The sequence below is a fragment of the Scatophagus argus genome, chromosome 11 (genome assembly GCF_020382885.2).
Source record: "Scatophagus argus isolate fScaArg1 chromosome 11, fScaArg1.pri, whole genome shotgun sequence".
Lineage (NCBI taxonomy): Eukaryota > Metazoa > Chordata > Actinopteri > Scatophagidae > Scatophagus > Scatophagus argus.
This window is the reverse complement of record NC_058503.1, coordinates 1,282,629-1,299,246: the sequence shown is the minus strand read 5'-3', so window position 1 is coordinate 1,299,246 and position 16,618 is coordinate 1,282,629.

The following is a 16,618-nucleotide window of genomic DNA, read 5'->3' as shown; positions in this document are numbered from 1 at the left end:
AAGATTAGCATTCCTTGGTTTTCTCTGTTTGTATGTTTATCCAAGCACATATACACTATGTTGACAAAGGTATCCAGACAGATGCCTTTATGAGGCGTTACTTACTTGCTTACTTACTTCCAGTGAAGGAAAATCTCAGGGCTTCAGCATACCAAGACATTTTGGATAATGCTACGATTCCAGCTTTGTGGCAACAGTTGGGTGAGTTTGGTGCCTTGTATGGGACTCACCCAATGAGCCCCATACAAGACCATTTGCGACTTGTTTGACCAGTTTTCTGTTCTGCTTCCATCATCCCTTTGTTCATCTGTCACATTTTCTATTTCTCTTACTCACAGCCTCTCCTCAGAGTACATAGCTGAGATTGAGCAGGTGTTGTCTTTTGAGAATAATATACAGAAAAAAAAAAAAATTACGGATTGGATTTCATTGGTATTCTGATAACTAGGATAAATTCTGATAAGAGAGCTGAATATTGTTAATTGACGTGATTATGTGTGTGTGAGGTAGAGCGAGAGAGATTGAAAAAAAAGAACAAAAAGCAAGAGAAGTGTTGACTTGTGAAAATGATGGACTGACAAGGAAGCAACACATGCTTATATACTGTATATACTGTATATATGCAATGTTGTGTGGGGAAGTGAGAGACATTCTCATTAAGACTGCTATCATGGATCAATCTCACTTGCATAAAGTGGGGACAACTTTACTGAATGCAAAAGCCTGAGAAGATGAGCAAGGTTCAAAATGAGAGACAAGTTTTTTTTCTTCTTCTTTTTTTAGAAAAAAGAAAAAAAAAACAGAGAAGTTTGAAGAGAGCATGAGAGAAGAGGACTTGTAGAACAAGAGAGGGGAGGAGAGAGGGAGGGGGAGAGAGAGAGAGAGAGAGAGAGAGAGAGAGAGAGAGAGAGAGAGAGAGGAAGAGGAAGAGGGAGAAAGACAAGAAGAGAGGCACAGAGAGACAGACAGATGGAGGAGAAGCATGCAGCAGCAGAGAGGAGGAGAAATAAAGCACGATAACCGAGGAAGTGTGCATGCCATGTGGGCCATGTGTCAGGTAGGTCCCATCTACATCTACTCTTTTAACACAAGTCCCCGATCGGCAAGCTTTTCTCTCACTGCTTCTGTCTCCTTGTGCCTCTTCCTACAAACAAAAAACTGATCAGAAATAACAAAAGGTAGGACTAATTTGTCACTGTTTGGAGACTTCAGTATTCAAAACATTTGCAGTTTTTTGTATTTTCACTCAGTGGCTTTTTTTCCACTCACCCTCTCCAGCTTTTCAATGCCATTGTCAGTGGAAGTTTTCGTGTTTTTTTTTTTTTTTTTGTAAATGTTGCACGATGTTGCAAGAAAATATGGAATTGTTTGATGGCACAGATGTAGTGCTAATGAAGAGATTTTATTCAGATCTGACTGCCTCATGCCGTGTGTGCGTGTGTGTGTGTGTGCTGAGTTGTGATGGTCTAGTATACTGGTAAGATATTGGCAAGACTGAGGAATGTGTGAGACATTCGCCCCAGATCTCTTTGTTCCCTCTCTCCCTCTTTTTCTTTCTTCTTTTTTCTCTCAGGGGTTGCACACACTTTACACACACACACACACACACGCATACACAAACCAACTTCTGCAGAAAACCAGTTGAAACTTCCCACCGGCAGGAGAGAAATGTCTGGAATGTGATTATCACGTATTTGTGTTTATTTTATCACTGCGGGTTGCTTGCAAAGCGAAGAGGAAACCAGATCAGGCGCATGCCCGGCACTTAATGTGAATATGTGTGTGTGTGTGTGTGTGTGTGTGTGTGTGTGTGTGTGTTGACATGTGTGTGCTCAGTGGTGGTGGGTGGGAAAAGGATAGGGTGGGAGGGTAAAGAGTGAGAGCTATTTGGCAGTGCACGTGAGTGTGTGGGTGGTTGTGTGGGTGTCAGGGTGAGTGGGTGCAGAGCTCTCTTTGAGTGAGAGCACATGTGACTCAAAGCGTGTGCGGGTGTTGATTGTGTGTGTGTGTGTATGTATAGAAAGGTGAAAAGTATGTGTACACAAAGGTAAGGTGATTGCATGTTGAGCCCAACCGAGCACCTTCATATGAAAAGGAGGAGGAGAAAAAAAAATCCCACTCTCTCTTTCTGTTGTATGCTCATTTACACGTATGTTCAATCCGCACACAAACACACAAATGGGGCGCCTGTCAAACCAGTGCATTCTTGAGCGCTCGAACACACAGAGTCTGAATGGTGGCATGAATGTGGGGAAATTCGGCTGAAACGTGAGGACAAAAGCCAGGGGGGACATTTAAGAGGGTTTAACTCTGCAGAACCCTGGGAATCAGGGAGGAAACACACTAACATGTGCTTAAATTAACACATACCTACACGTCTGCTGAAATGGGAAGAACTGAACTGTGTATACATCCTGATACACAAGCATATGTACAGCTGCGGCTCCAACAGGCTGTTAGAGCCAGGAACACAGGGGAATTCCCAGGGAGGAGACAGTGAAAACACACACTACACCTCTGCCTTCATATACACAATGGAGCCTGGGAGCCAACATACCAGCACTGAAACACACTGGTGGAGTTATTGTGGCCTTAACACCACTGCGGTATACCAGTGACTTTAATGGTAAACCATTGATTTCTACGGTAGACCACGGACTTGAATTTTCTGAAACCACCAATAGCTCGAGGGGTGTTCTGCGAGTGACAGAGCAGCAAGCTTGTTTGATGGCTTCATGTGTAAAAGACCAGCCAGTGCTGAGTTCTCCTGTAGGCTTGGAAATCAGCAACTGGATGAATGTGTTCCAATTTCGATTAAAGCATTTCAACCAAAAAAAAAACACACTAAAAGTGCCACTTCGCGCAACGAGATTAACACAAACGTTAAAATTTACGATGAGCTTCGCAATGCAGTCGTGTTTATGTTTCCCCCCCACACAGAATCAGTGCGGTTTCAACTTTTCTGCTGCCTGTCATGACACAGTGTGTTATCAAATGCTGCAACAAGAAAGCAAACATCTTTATCTCCGACTTCAAAGTGAGTCCAGTATCTCCAAGTTGCGATTTCATCATCAGGTGTTTGTTGGCTATGTTCGGGCAGACCGAAAAGAGGCTGGAGTCCAGTGGGCGTTACAGGTCGACCTTTCCCGGTGTCTCTGATGTCCTGCTGCATGCTTGCTGTGTGTATGATGTGTGGTGGAGGGGGCATGGTAGGCGAAGAGCGGGTCCGGGGGGGGAGGGCATTTGTGTTGACCTGGAATCAATATTACTCATTTCAAATACAGATTTGGAATCAAAAACACAGAAAAACGTCAACCGGAAAATATGGGATTATCCCCTCACTTTGGTCTCTGCATGTGCCGCACTGGCACACTGAGCTCACTATAAATTTGTGTGTGTGTGTGCGTGTTGATGTGAAAGCCATAGCTGTGAGTTCCTTATTGAGTAAAATGTACAAAATTTAAAAAAAACTCCCACAACTCCCTGTTTGCATCAAAAGCTTTATGTACAGTTTATGTTACGTCAAGCATGTCTGATTTCTGCCTCAGTCATGACAGTCCATGATGGCCAAACATTTAACAGTAAATTTAATGAATTGAATTGAATTTTCCTGAGGTGACGCCTGATAAATTTGACTCTTTCAGTCAATAAATAGGTAAAATTATCCTTTAGCCATAATGGAGTTTTTCCTTGCCACTGTCTGCTTGCTCGGGGGTTCAGGCTCTGGGTCTCTGTAAAGCATCTAGAGACAATTCTGATTGTATAAGGTGCTATATAAATAAATTAAAATAGATGTCAGTTAATCAAACGATCAAACATGGGAGAATGTATTTAATCAAAGGCAGCTCATCAAAAGCTCTTTGCAAGAAATGCAAAACTTGTCACTGTTTCATAATGTCTGTTCTTTTTTTAAGATGTCCATTGTGATTGTCGGTAGAGGTGAAATCCCAAATTAAAGCCTGTGACACCACAATATTCAACAATGAATTTACCTGACATGTAAATAGTTAAATAAATGTTGTCATAAGGCTTACAGAGAAACTGTTCAAAATATTTCTGGGAAGTTTACATTGAAGAAAAACCCATCCCAAATACCAGAAACTGAGGTCATAACTGTACTCATAACCAGATAAGAGAACGAGTGGGCACAGTAATTTATTCAGGGAATTTCACAATATGAACCCCAGTCATTTTGCTGGTAATATTGTTGGTGTGGATCACAGACCTTATACCTTATCAACCTGTGCCGGTGGTGAGAGAGAAAACAAGCAGCGACAATATTTGTTAATTTCCTTGATTGCTGTGGCAAATCACTCTCAATCTCAAACTGAGAGTGACGAGGCAGTCAGCAGGAGCAAAAGGAGGAAGAAGCAGGTGAGCAACAGCAGATCGTTTCACATTTCACACAGAATATATACAAATGTAGACGCATAAATGCAACTGAGCAGGTGCAGTCCCTCTTGCAGGTGTATTTCCCCAAAGGGAGAGCAGCATGTCGAGTAGCAGTTCTCAGCTTCTGATTTCTAAATGTTTCAGACTTCATGTTTAAGTTCAAAGTGACTGAAAACTTGCACGCAGGGAGCTAATTTACTAAATGAAAATGTCATAAAAATGGTGGAAATTGACATGTTCTAACTCAGTGATGCAGGGTTTCTGCTTTGGGCTTTAAACCGAGACTGTTGATTCTTTATTTTCCAGCCTGTTTTTCTTTTTATGATAAGCATTTATGATTCATTTAAAGTAAAGAAAAAAAAAATTTCCAAGAGAATGAAGAAGTTGAAGGTTTCGCGATAATGCAAAATGGTGTTAACATGAAGAGCTATTGGGACCTGGTGTGATAGGTTCCCCAAACACATGCCTTTCATGAAGCGAATATGAGCTGAGCGTCGCGTCTGTCTGCGTCTGTGAAGAAATGAATCTTCCACCTTCACGTTCCTTCTGCTGAAATTCAGCTTGGGTTCAGTTTGCTGGGAACCACCTGGGTTTTTTTTGTATGTTTGTTTGTTTGTTTTTTTCCAAGGAGCCCTGGAGGTTCCTGGAGTTCACTTTGGGAACCAGAGCTACTTTAGAAATAAGCTCTGCTCAGAATAAAGCAAAGTGTGCATTTCTGTCTGGCGCAGAAGATCCAAATGTTAATTCATGACTTGAACATTAAAAAAAAAAAAAAAAAAACTGTTTGCATTTTTTGAACATGGCGAGAACATTTAGTTGAAGAGAAAATAAGAAAACGGAATACTCATTTGCTTTGGGAACTTGATAAATTGCTTTTGTCATTTGGTATTTTCTGCTTTAATAAGAAAAGTATGATTATAATATCTAATACTTGCTCCTTAATTTAACTCATGAGATTTGCATTATTACAGTGATGATGATCTGTTCAACACATGTGCTTCTATTATTGAAGCAAAAGCTGGATGGTTTTCTGTGTTTTATAGTTTTTGGGGGGTTTTTTGTTATTAGTCGAGCTTCTACTATAGAAATTTTCACTTTCTACTTCCCCTTCGTTTTCAGTTCTATTCTTCCCTTGCACCTCCAGGAGCTGTCAGCGACAGTGGCATCACTATGCAGCTATTAGTCTTCGCGGTCGTAGAGAGCATCAGGGACGGCCCCCGGAGTCTGCGGGGCTGGGGGGTGAGGGGGGCGTGGGGGGCTGAGGGGATTCTTGCGGGCTGAGATCGACTCTCGGCCGGCGCGGGGACGAAGCTGCGGCTGGCTGATGTGAATTTTGATAGCCAGCTTCTGCTCTGAGGTAGCAGAAGCCAGTCAGTGGCATTTCCGAGTGATCTGGTGAAAAGCCCCGCAGGCAGCCAGGCGGCCAGCAAACACATAAAACAGAGAGTGAGAGAGACTCTCGCATCAGATGAGTAATAGAGCAAAATTTTACTACGGCGAGAGAGCCGATAAATCGATCCTCCTCCGTCCTGCCGTCTGCATCCGCGGCTGCGTTCGTTTGTTTTTACGAACACTTTTTTTTGTTCAGCTCTCGGTGATGTTTCAGTCTTTCCGTTTGTGTGTGTGTGTGTGTGTGTGTGTGTGTCGGATAGATCCAGGAGCGCTGCATTCGAGGAAGGTGTCTGCAAATCGGACTGCTTTTCCTTCGCAACTTGGAAGTTGAACGGCTGTGCCAGACCCGAGAAATACAGGTAGGCTGCTGCTGTACGACTGCCAGGAAAATCTGCGTTTGGAATTCCAGCTTTCGGCTTGTCATTAGTATTAGAATTATTTCCCGTGCAACATTCAAATTATGTTTGACAGAATGAAACAGCTGACCATGCATGAAGCTTTTTGGTTTTTTGTTGTTGTTGTTGTTGTTGTGAGAATGTAAGGCTTGGCATTGTTTGTGTAATCGTGCAGCAGTGTGGTGGGACTGATGAACATGGCATGGCAACAGTGTGTGGTCTTCTCTTGCTCTGACAAGAACATTGTGCACTTTTCACATGCGTGTGTGTTGTTTTTTGTTTTGGTTTTTTTGTTTTTTTGTTTTTTGTTTTGGGCGCGCGTGTTCGTAAGCGTGCGTGTGTGTGTGTGTGTGTGTGTGTGTGTGAGAGAGAGAGGTGGTATGTGAGCTGGGCTGGAGGAAATTCTTGTGTTTTGGAATGTTTACCCCGGGGGAGACCCCGTGACTTCGGGTTAGAAAAGGGGAGCAGAGAGGGACAGAGGAAGACAGAAAGGGAGAGAGAGAGAGAGAATCGAAACTCTGAGTGATTGACCTATTGAGACTGCATTGACTGTCTGAGCAATGACTGAATCAATCATGTAGTGTTATTCAATGCAAGCATCACGCTAATCCCAAAGTCAGAGACAGCATCACTGTAAACTGCTACCGTTAAGCTGTAAAATATTTTCTAAATGTTTAAAATGAGTTCTTTTTCTCTGAGAAGATTCTAATCAAAGCCACTCGCCTTCAGTTTTTAGATGGTGTTCATGTATCCAACAGGGGGCACTTTTGACATGTAGTTGGAACTCAGTGGTTATTAATGTAACACTAATGTAAGCCCATTTTTATTTTTACCATATCATGCATTCATGTATTTACAAATGGACAAGCTCCTGGACACAGAATTTGCAGTGTTTACACAATTGTAAATTAAGGCAAATTTTGGTTTTGATGAAAAACCGGAAACAGAAGCTGGCACGGTTAGTTGATTCATCGTCCTATTGAAAGACAATAAGTTGCCAGCAGTTTTGATGATCTTATTGGTAATCGGCACAATCAATAAGTAAAAATATAAAACATTTGCTGTTTCCGGCTTCTTAAATGTAAGGGCTTGCTGCTTTTCTTTGTCATTTATCAAAGTAAATGAAAAGTCTTTATATTTTAGGCTGTAAAAGCTGGAAATTTGTAATAAGCATTTCTTATAATTAATGATACATTTTTACCATTCTATAGATGGAATCATTCATTGATTTCTTGTGAAAATAACACAAAAATGAATCGATAATGAAAATAATAGTTAGCAGCAGCCTTGGGAATAATTGCTTTTAAACAGTCACGCAATAACAAAATGTGTTTTATTACCAGTGTAGTGCATCCAGTCAGAATATTCATTTGTCTTTGCAGTTGTGTGGCACATATAGGACCAAACTGAGCATTTAAGGGCTATTGCTACAAGAGATGTTAATATGAAGTAGGTGACAGTGTATGCCACATACTATACTTGAAATCTGGACAGAAGTTAGTGCTTTGATTTAGTTTTTCTAGCAGACCGGGGTTAGCATCCCGGATGGTATTGGACAGAGAACAGTGTTTCTGGAACAGTGCTGGGGACTAGAGGGAGAAAGACTGCTACAAGCTCGCCCACACGCAAATGTGAGATATTCTAATGAGCAATCTGGCCCTTCTGAATATTATTCCCCTTAGCGGCACAGGCATTCTACAACATGTGATGTTGTGCAAGTATGTCGATTTTTTTTGTAAACGTTTTCAAAATTTCAGTTTGTCAAGGTGTCAGTGATGAGACTATATGAGAAAGGCTCTGGATAATGTGAGTGAAGTGGTCCTCTTCCACCTGCTTTTACACAGCCGCGACTCAGGATACGCGTTATTGAAAAGGCGGCAAAGACTGCTGAGCGAGGACTCTTGTCCTGCTGGTAAGAGTCACACATCAGCTGATTTTAACTGTTGAATTCAGTTATGAAACAGAAAAGTTAAAGAAACCACATTCTCCTGGTCAAATTGAAGTCAGTGTTAATTTGAGATATTTGTTAATACATTCTGGCTTACAGGAGGCAGTGCAGGATCAAGATTTTACCAGGGTCTCCTCTCATAAAATACTACACATCCCTTTCCACTTTAAACTGCAAACTGCTGAGTCCAGCCCTGCTTAAATCTCTTTGTTTACAGTAGCTAACAGTACATGTGTGGAAAAAAAACATTTTATAATAAATAAAAAAATAAATCTGGCAGCATGATTCACACACAAACACATGCATACAACATGTACAGCCCACACACTCTCGTTTGTTTCCCCTGCCTCTGCTCCCTTCAGATGTAAGGCACATGACATCACTAAAGAGGTTCTCTAAAAATCATTTGGGGTGCTGCATGTAGGTAGGCAGTGAGCGTGTTGTGTGCGTGTGTGTTTTGTGTTTCTGTGTGGGTGAGGGGAATGAAAGCCAAAGCTCCAGAGCCGTGGGCCCGTGCTGGCTGCATGTGTGTGCCCAGCCGGAGGCTCTGGTCCTGGGCTGCGCTGCCTCCCACGCTGGGGTACGGTTGGGGCTGAGTGGGAGGAAGGAGTGGGAGGGAAGAGTGGGCCGTGGCTGTGAGTCAGCCTGCTACAAAGCCCCCAGACAAGTTACTGCTGAGGGAAGAAAGCCGCTGATAGAGTATCATCCCTGCCAGTATTCGAAGAAACATTAAAGTTTATTATGAGGTGTGTACATGACCTTGAGAACGCATGAGAGAAGAAGTGCTAAAACTGCAGATGGTGGAAACAGTCTCAGAAAGTGTTAAGTTCCTGGAGGAAAAACTAGCTGAGAAGCTGAGGCTGCTGAGGTCGCATGGTTCCAAAGTTCATTAGATGGCAGAGGACATCAGGATTTAGTCCTCTTTAGTTTTGTATTTTAGTGACGCTAGTTTAGGATTACTGAAACGTTAATGTTGTTGGTATCAGTCAATAAGTGATTTCTTTTGTAGGCAGCTCTGCAGCTTCCCTGATCACTCCTGTACATTTTAGGCTGAAATCTTCACATATAACCGTGGAGAGGATCTGCATTGCACAGTCCCATTCCCATTTGTCATTTTCTTGGACTTTGGAGACAGATGGCTGTATTAGACCTAGCCCATCTGCTGGAGCCACTTGCTCCTTCTCACTCTGTCTGCTCTATGAAAAGAAGGAGCTGAGAAAACAGAACTCCAAGCTGCATGTCCATTTCAACTTCTGTGAATGACATGCTCACATTTCACACTTCTACATGCCCATACATATGCATTGTCCATTAGTCATATTTGGTAGGAAGTATTCATTATTACTGACTGTGCTTGGTTAATAAACATGTTTCTGGTCTTCAGTTAACACAACTGCGGCTTCCATCAAAGCCGGTGTGACAAATATATAATATGTAATGTGTAACATTTGGACTGACATTATTCCAAATGTTTTCAACAGTGTTCAAACCCAGGGCAATCTGTAATTTTATTCAAGCTAACAGTATTTTTTATTTGGTTTAGAAGAGAGTCAGAGAGTGAGGAAGGAAGTCGGCAAATGTGACTAAACACAACATGGAGAAAATGTTGAAACGTTACTTGGTCTGTGAGCATTTTTGCCTGAGTCATGTTGGATAGATTTTCACCAACAATTACGGTTGTTTAACAATGAAGACAACAACGCCCACGATCCCACGCGACTTCTGTCTTTTCTTTTTGCTGAGAGACACCTTGGAGAAGAAACTACAAACGGTGTGTTTAATTTACTCAAAAAACTGTAAAATGATTCGTCTTATTCTCGGTTAAACGATCTCAGTAGTGTAGCTGCTGTTAAAAAGCATGACCTGATCTGGACGTTCTTTGTAGAATGACACAGTGACGAAAAGATGATGCAAGTCTGATCATAAGGAAGTAACTTAACTAATGACTATTTCCATTATTGATAAATATGAGTCATTATTTGGTCTATGAAAATGATAGCCCAGTGTTCCATCTATAATTTGCTTGTTTAGTCTGAACAACAGCGCAAACCCCCCAAATATTCAGTTTATTATCCAACATGTTCCCAGCTTATCATACCAATGCTTTGTCACATCCATGTGCATCTCATCCAGATGTGCAAGGTACGCTTTGGCATCTGTAGCCAGTGAGCAAAGTCTCAACATGAAACAGCGTTTTGGTTAGTAGTAGTAGAGTTAGCAGTAAAAACTACGTGTATAGGTTTCCAAAAGACTGGTGACGTGTGTTTGCTTTCACATGAACTCCAGTGAATGTGACCTCCAGTCTCCTGGATGAAAGTCAAGTGTGTGACTACCACCTCTGAACCCTGACCTCCGCCCCTCATGGAACTTTCTTTTTTTGTTGTGGTTGTGTGGTTGCTCACTAATCAATACAAATAATACACTTAGTTTTTATTGTTCGGTTTCAGCAGATTACAAAAGAGCGAAGTCCATCCTCAGAGGCTGAGGTTAAGCACAGGGTCACAATGACCAGTGAGCTTTGGGCTGGGGCAGCCTGTCTCATAATGGGAGGTGGTTCGTCAGGAAACCCAGAGGGAGTCTACCAGTCTGGGACATGGAAGCTGGAGCCAGGGGAACAGCCCAAGGGTGTAAAGCAGCAGTAGATGGGGTGGTTGGAAATGCTGGAAGATAACATTGGCGTGTGGAGGTGAGGTGGAGGTGGAGGTGGGACAGGCGAAAGAGACGACAGGCGAGGAGTCGGGGGGTGGGGGGGCAAGGAAGTGAGAACAGGAAACACTGGTCAGAGCTGTGGGAGAGAGTGGAATGTTTCACAAGAAGCCTTCTCCACCCTGCAGCGTCAGGATGAGGGCGTCTGCTCTTGGCATTGCTGTTCAGACAACCACCAGCCAGCGGGGGAGCTCACGTGTGACACAGTCATCCTCACACAAACACACACACACACACATACACACATTCTCCACAGTGTGACCCCTCACCGCCTTGGCAGGGCTCACAGCTCTTATATCCTGTGGGCCAGCCAACAGCGGAGTCACTTCACATATCCAACATGGTGTGGTTGTGGGAGAGGGAGAAAGAGTCTCTTACCTTTTTTTAAACCAAAATGTGTGCGTATATGTAGGATTTTTAAATGCAGGTAAACCTACTAACAATAGGCCATTTGCCCCTTTTCCAATAGCCCCATAGGTTTGGTGTGTCACCTTTGATATCACAAATATGAACAAATGGAAGTCTTAATCTATAACAGAGCTGATGATAGGAGTGGGACATGGATATATAAATATATGTGTGTGTGTGTGTGTGTGTTCGATCTGCTTAAATGGAAATGGAAGAGAGTATCCTTAACTTCAACACCAGTCATAGCATTACGCTAGAAGAATCGCAATCAATCAGAGCTGGAGCCATAAATGCTGTGCTTACTACAGAATAATCTCACATGGGAATGAATACAGACTGAACCCTTTTCCTATTAGAACATTCAGTTAAGATATAATTCTGACTTATTAAAACTGTGGTCTTATTATTCTAGTTTTGGCCATAATCAATCCATCTATCCATTTTCTATACTCGCTTTCTCCATGCAGGGTCATGGGGGTGCTGGAGCCGAGAGGTGGGGTACCCCCTAGACTGGTTTCCAGTCAATTGCAGAGTCAGTCATTATTACTATTGATAAGATCATTGATAAGAAAAATAAAGAAATATAGGTATGTACTGTAAAAAACAGACATAGAAGAATAGATTAATTAAAAACTATACCAGAGTAATTAAACTCACATTACAGGTATAGCAGTGCACAACTGTACTGTGGAATATAACAAAATACATTTAACTTTGACTTTATTTTGCACTTTCGAGGTACTTGTACTTTACTCGAGGGGAAAATATTTTCACTTCAGGACAATTGCTTGACGTGTGGCTTCCAGTTACTAATCGCATCCAAAACACATAATGGGATTATAAGATACGGTACATGTGTCACAATAGAAGTATTTATGTGTGATGTAATTAGAGATTGAATAAGTGATGGAAATTTTAAGCAACATCAGAAAGCATCACAAGTCAAGCTGCAAGTCAGGCTCAGAGGTGCCGGTCTGTCACCAGAGCTGCTGTGTGTCACTAAAAGTTCAGGGTTATCACAGGGTAATAAACACACACACACACACACAGTGAAAGAGAGAGACCGAAACAGAAGAGTGCACACAAGTTACCACAGGGCAGTGGAGAGCAATGGAGAACAAGTGGAGGGAGATAAGACGTGGAGTCATGCCTGCCCAGCGTGACTGTGACATCACAGTTGTATCTGTGTGCTCACTGACTCCCCGTGCTGGCAGACTGGCCTAATATAGTCAGTGCAGATCATGCTACACACACACACACACACACACACACTTCCTCACAGGGCCAAGGGCAAGAGGGTCTGCCGACCATATTTCCATCCGTGTCTTTGGTTTGGTTTGGTCGACTGTTCGTCATTTTGATGAATGAAATCACGTTGTTGTTACACCTGTTCTGTTCCGTCACTGGCAGAGACAGGTGCGTTTATGTCACACTCTCCACGCTGCCTCTGTGTTCGTGTGTTGCCATGAGATTATTGTCATTGTATGATTTAGAATTGAAAAATTTCTATAAGAATGTGGGCTGTAAATTGTCAAAAAAAAAAAAAAAAGAATAGAAATGGCAACATTTAAAGGACTTTAGTGACATTACCAAAGGTTTTTCACTTGACTTTGATTTTTTTTTTTTTTTTTTTTTGGGGGGGGGGTATTTGTTGAAAAAATAATAATTAAAAAGTTTTAATGCAAGCTACAGTAGTTTTTATAATGAGCAGCTTTTACCACACACACACACACACACACACACAAAACACATTCCTAGAGTGACAACTGTGCACACAATTACAGCAAATTAAGCTCTACATGCACTTCATTCTGTTTGTTCTCTTTTCTACTCTCTCTTTTCCCTTTTCTTTCCTATTGTCCTGTTGTTTGAATTCAGTGACTTTATCTCTCCAGCTCTTTTTTTTCTTTTCTTTTTTTTTTTTGTTTTTTTTTTTTAGCTTTTTATGTGTGTCAGTAGCAACTTTGGTCAGCCATTAAACTGCCTCTCAAGCCAAACCAGCAGAATTCCCAGGCTGCCTGACTGCCCGAGTTCACACCTTTTTGTCCACAGGAATCTCAGGAATCCCCAGCTTCCTTTCCATTGCAATCTCTATTGTGTGTGTGTGTGTGTGTGTGTGTGTGTGTGTGTGTGTGATTACATGAAGGAAAGGCCCTCGTCCGTTCTGTGTGTGTGTGTGTGTGTTGAAACACATCTCCGCCCTTATATCCACCCAGAGAAAGTGAGCAGGCGTTGCTCAGTCAGCCCACAATAGACTGAGTCACATTCTAAAATGGCAAAACTCTCAGTTACTGTGCGACTTCACTTTTTAAGACCAACTTCTGTGAAGATTTTAATGTCAGTTTATAATTTTCAACAGTCCATACAAACGAGCTAAATCATCATATATACACTTGAAATATTTACCACTCAGATTACTGAGCAATATCTTTTCATTTGAATTTAAACACTCTATCATATACTTTATTGTAAATTTGATAACTGAGGCATTATTCTAGTAGGTAGGTACACTGTCGATTTTTTTTTTTCATTTGTAATTGTTTTCTGGTTGAATGATGGTAGATTAATAATTTGCTATGGCAATACTGCAGCTATCTTCCTTTTAACTTGAAATTACCACCTGGCCCCCAGAGAAAATAATAATAATTTCTTTATTAAGGTGTCATTCTTCCTGGATTGTGGAACAGCTGAATAACAAGATCAAAAATATTCTGTCACATTGCTGCTTTTGGCAGGTAGCAGCCAGCAAAATGGCTGAACTGAAATAACAGCAAACAAGAACAAGAACCTGAAAGAAAATGAACAGAAAACTTTTGCTATTTCAGAACATCAAACTAGAGGACAGCGCTCCTACATAAATCCTCCTTGGTGACTCCTACAGGTTGATGTTGCTGTTTGTCAGCAGGTCTGGAGTCATTTACCCGCTCCAGCCCTGAGTCATCCCCCCGTTTGAGCCCAGCCTGCTGCTGGGGCTCACTGGCACCTATTGAACACAATGAAAAACATACAGAAACCCACACACTGGCCCGACACACGACCGGCTATGATTCACCCATACCCACTCACTCTCTAGCCACACATAACCCACCACTGAGCCATAGAGGTAGACGTCCTAGATGTTGAAGATGCCGAGCTGAAGGTGCCCATGAGGTGATCTAAGCCAGCCGTTCCCAACCTGGCATAAGAGGTCATGACATTACTCCCAAGACGGGAAAAAGCACGCAAGTCAAAACTATTTTTTTTGTGTGTGTGTGTGTGTGTGTGTGTGTGTGTTAGGGTCAATTACCATCACAGAACTTGTCAAACACATACAAAACCAAGGGGTCTGTTCCTTCATATCAAGGAGTCATAAGGGGCCAAAAAGGTTGGAAACCTCTGACCCAAAAGATTGCTTTTTAGGGGTGTCAATTCAGAATAGAACTGTGTGTGTATATGGGTCAGTTATTATTTAATCCAACTCGTGACATGACTCACTGAGGTTTTTTTTTTTTTTTAAATAGTTATGAATGGAGTCTGACAAAGGCATCCAAGAGAAGGTTTCTGTGTGAGTGTCTGTGTGCATGTTCGTGCCCCACAATATGTGTAACGGGAGCGTAGCATGGGCGCAGCATGTCCTTTGATGAGTCACATGGGGCCTCCTCTGAGTAACAAACCAACTATGCAATTTGTGAAGTTTGAGACTCCCATTCAAAACCCGAGCCCACCCTCGCCCCAAACACAAGGGAGGAGGGATGGGGTGGGGTAGGGTGTGGTGGGAAGGGACTGTTGATAGGTGTGGTTGGCAGTGACGGCGCCAATAGAATAGAAAGGGGCTAAAATGGCAGGATGTAAGTAAGAAATCAGTTCTAAGAAGGGAGGTGGAGAACAGGGTGGTGAACCAAGGATGAGGGCAGCTGTAGGTCAGGATTAGACTTAAGGAGCTCCAAATCAGAGATCAGCAGACAGTATGACCCCTTTCATGACATCACAGCCTATCATCTGTTCTGTTATTGTCTATAGGCGTCTGGGTTTTTTTTTCCTGTTTTTTTTTTTTGTAAATTCAGGTACTTTCTTTTCAGTGGATGTACTGGTACTTTCTCTTTTTGACCACAATCAGCTGCTTATCTGCTCATCCTTTTTGTCAAAATATTTCCACCCCCAAAATTTTTCACACACATCTATATGCACATGGATTCTTTTTTTAAAAAAAAAAAAAAATAATACTTTTGGCACAATATACCATAGCACTGAAATCTATGGAACAGCTGAGATAAGATGCACGTATAGCATAAGTTTGCATGGGTATATGTGTGTATGGGTGGAGAGGGAAGTGCTGCCAGGGAGGCTGGAAGTCATAAAGACCCCTCTACTGTGGCCGCTGTGTGTGGGGGGGCTGCTGCTTATGTCCCTGCCTCCTTCTGCAGACGCCACAACTCTCTGGCAGGGGAGTTTCCTGCTTTTGAAGACCCCGGGCGAACACATGCACGCGCACACACACACACACACACACACACACACACACACTTCACTTACACATAGAGAGACAGAGAGGCTGCCCTTACTTTTTCCTCCTCCCTCTCCCCCTCCCTCTTTCCTCCTCTCTTTTTTCTGAATGGATGTCCTCTCTCTAACCTCAATTGAGAGCTGTGTAATAGGACACTGCCCTCTGCTGCAATAAGCTCGGCCCCCTCTTTAACAGCTACTATAAGAGAGCGCAGGATTGGTCCTGAATGTGTGTGAGTGAGTATGTCCGATAATGTCATTCTGGGGCTGAGAGAGAGAAGTGAGGGTGAAGGGTGAGAGAAAAAGAGAGAGAAGAGAGGGAGACTGCTGTGAAACATGTGATAGCGCAACTCTTTCTGGGCTTTGAGGGAGTTTAACGGCTGTGGTGACTCCAGAGCTCTGGGAAAGCACCTTTAGCCCAGAGGGAGCCTCACACACAGTCTGTGTGTGGCTGTGTGAGAAAGTGTGTGTGTGTGTGTGAGAGAGAGAGAGAGAGAGAGCAAGAGAGAGCCAGCTTTGTAGTGCTGCCGCTGTCACTTTAAGCCTGTTACTGATTACACTCTGAAGAATGCAACGGGAGGAGGAAGAAAGACATGGAAAGAGATGGGGAGACATGTAAGGACGAAATCTTTTAGGAGTTGAGCTCGGCAGGTTTTGTGTGACTTTCCCTTACAGCCGTGGATAGTGACGTGGGTGAGAAGTTGTTACCCAATAGCGTCTCTCTCTCTCTCTCTCTCTCTCTCTCTCTCTGTCACTCTCTGTTGGACCAAGCGACCAAGCAAAGTTTAAGTGAGGAGTGTGAGGGTGAACCAGGAATCCCTCTCTGAAGCAAGGACAAAGCAAAGGACACCTAGCAAAACCTTAAAGACACCAGAGAAAAAGAACATTGAGGTGA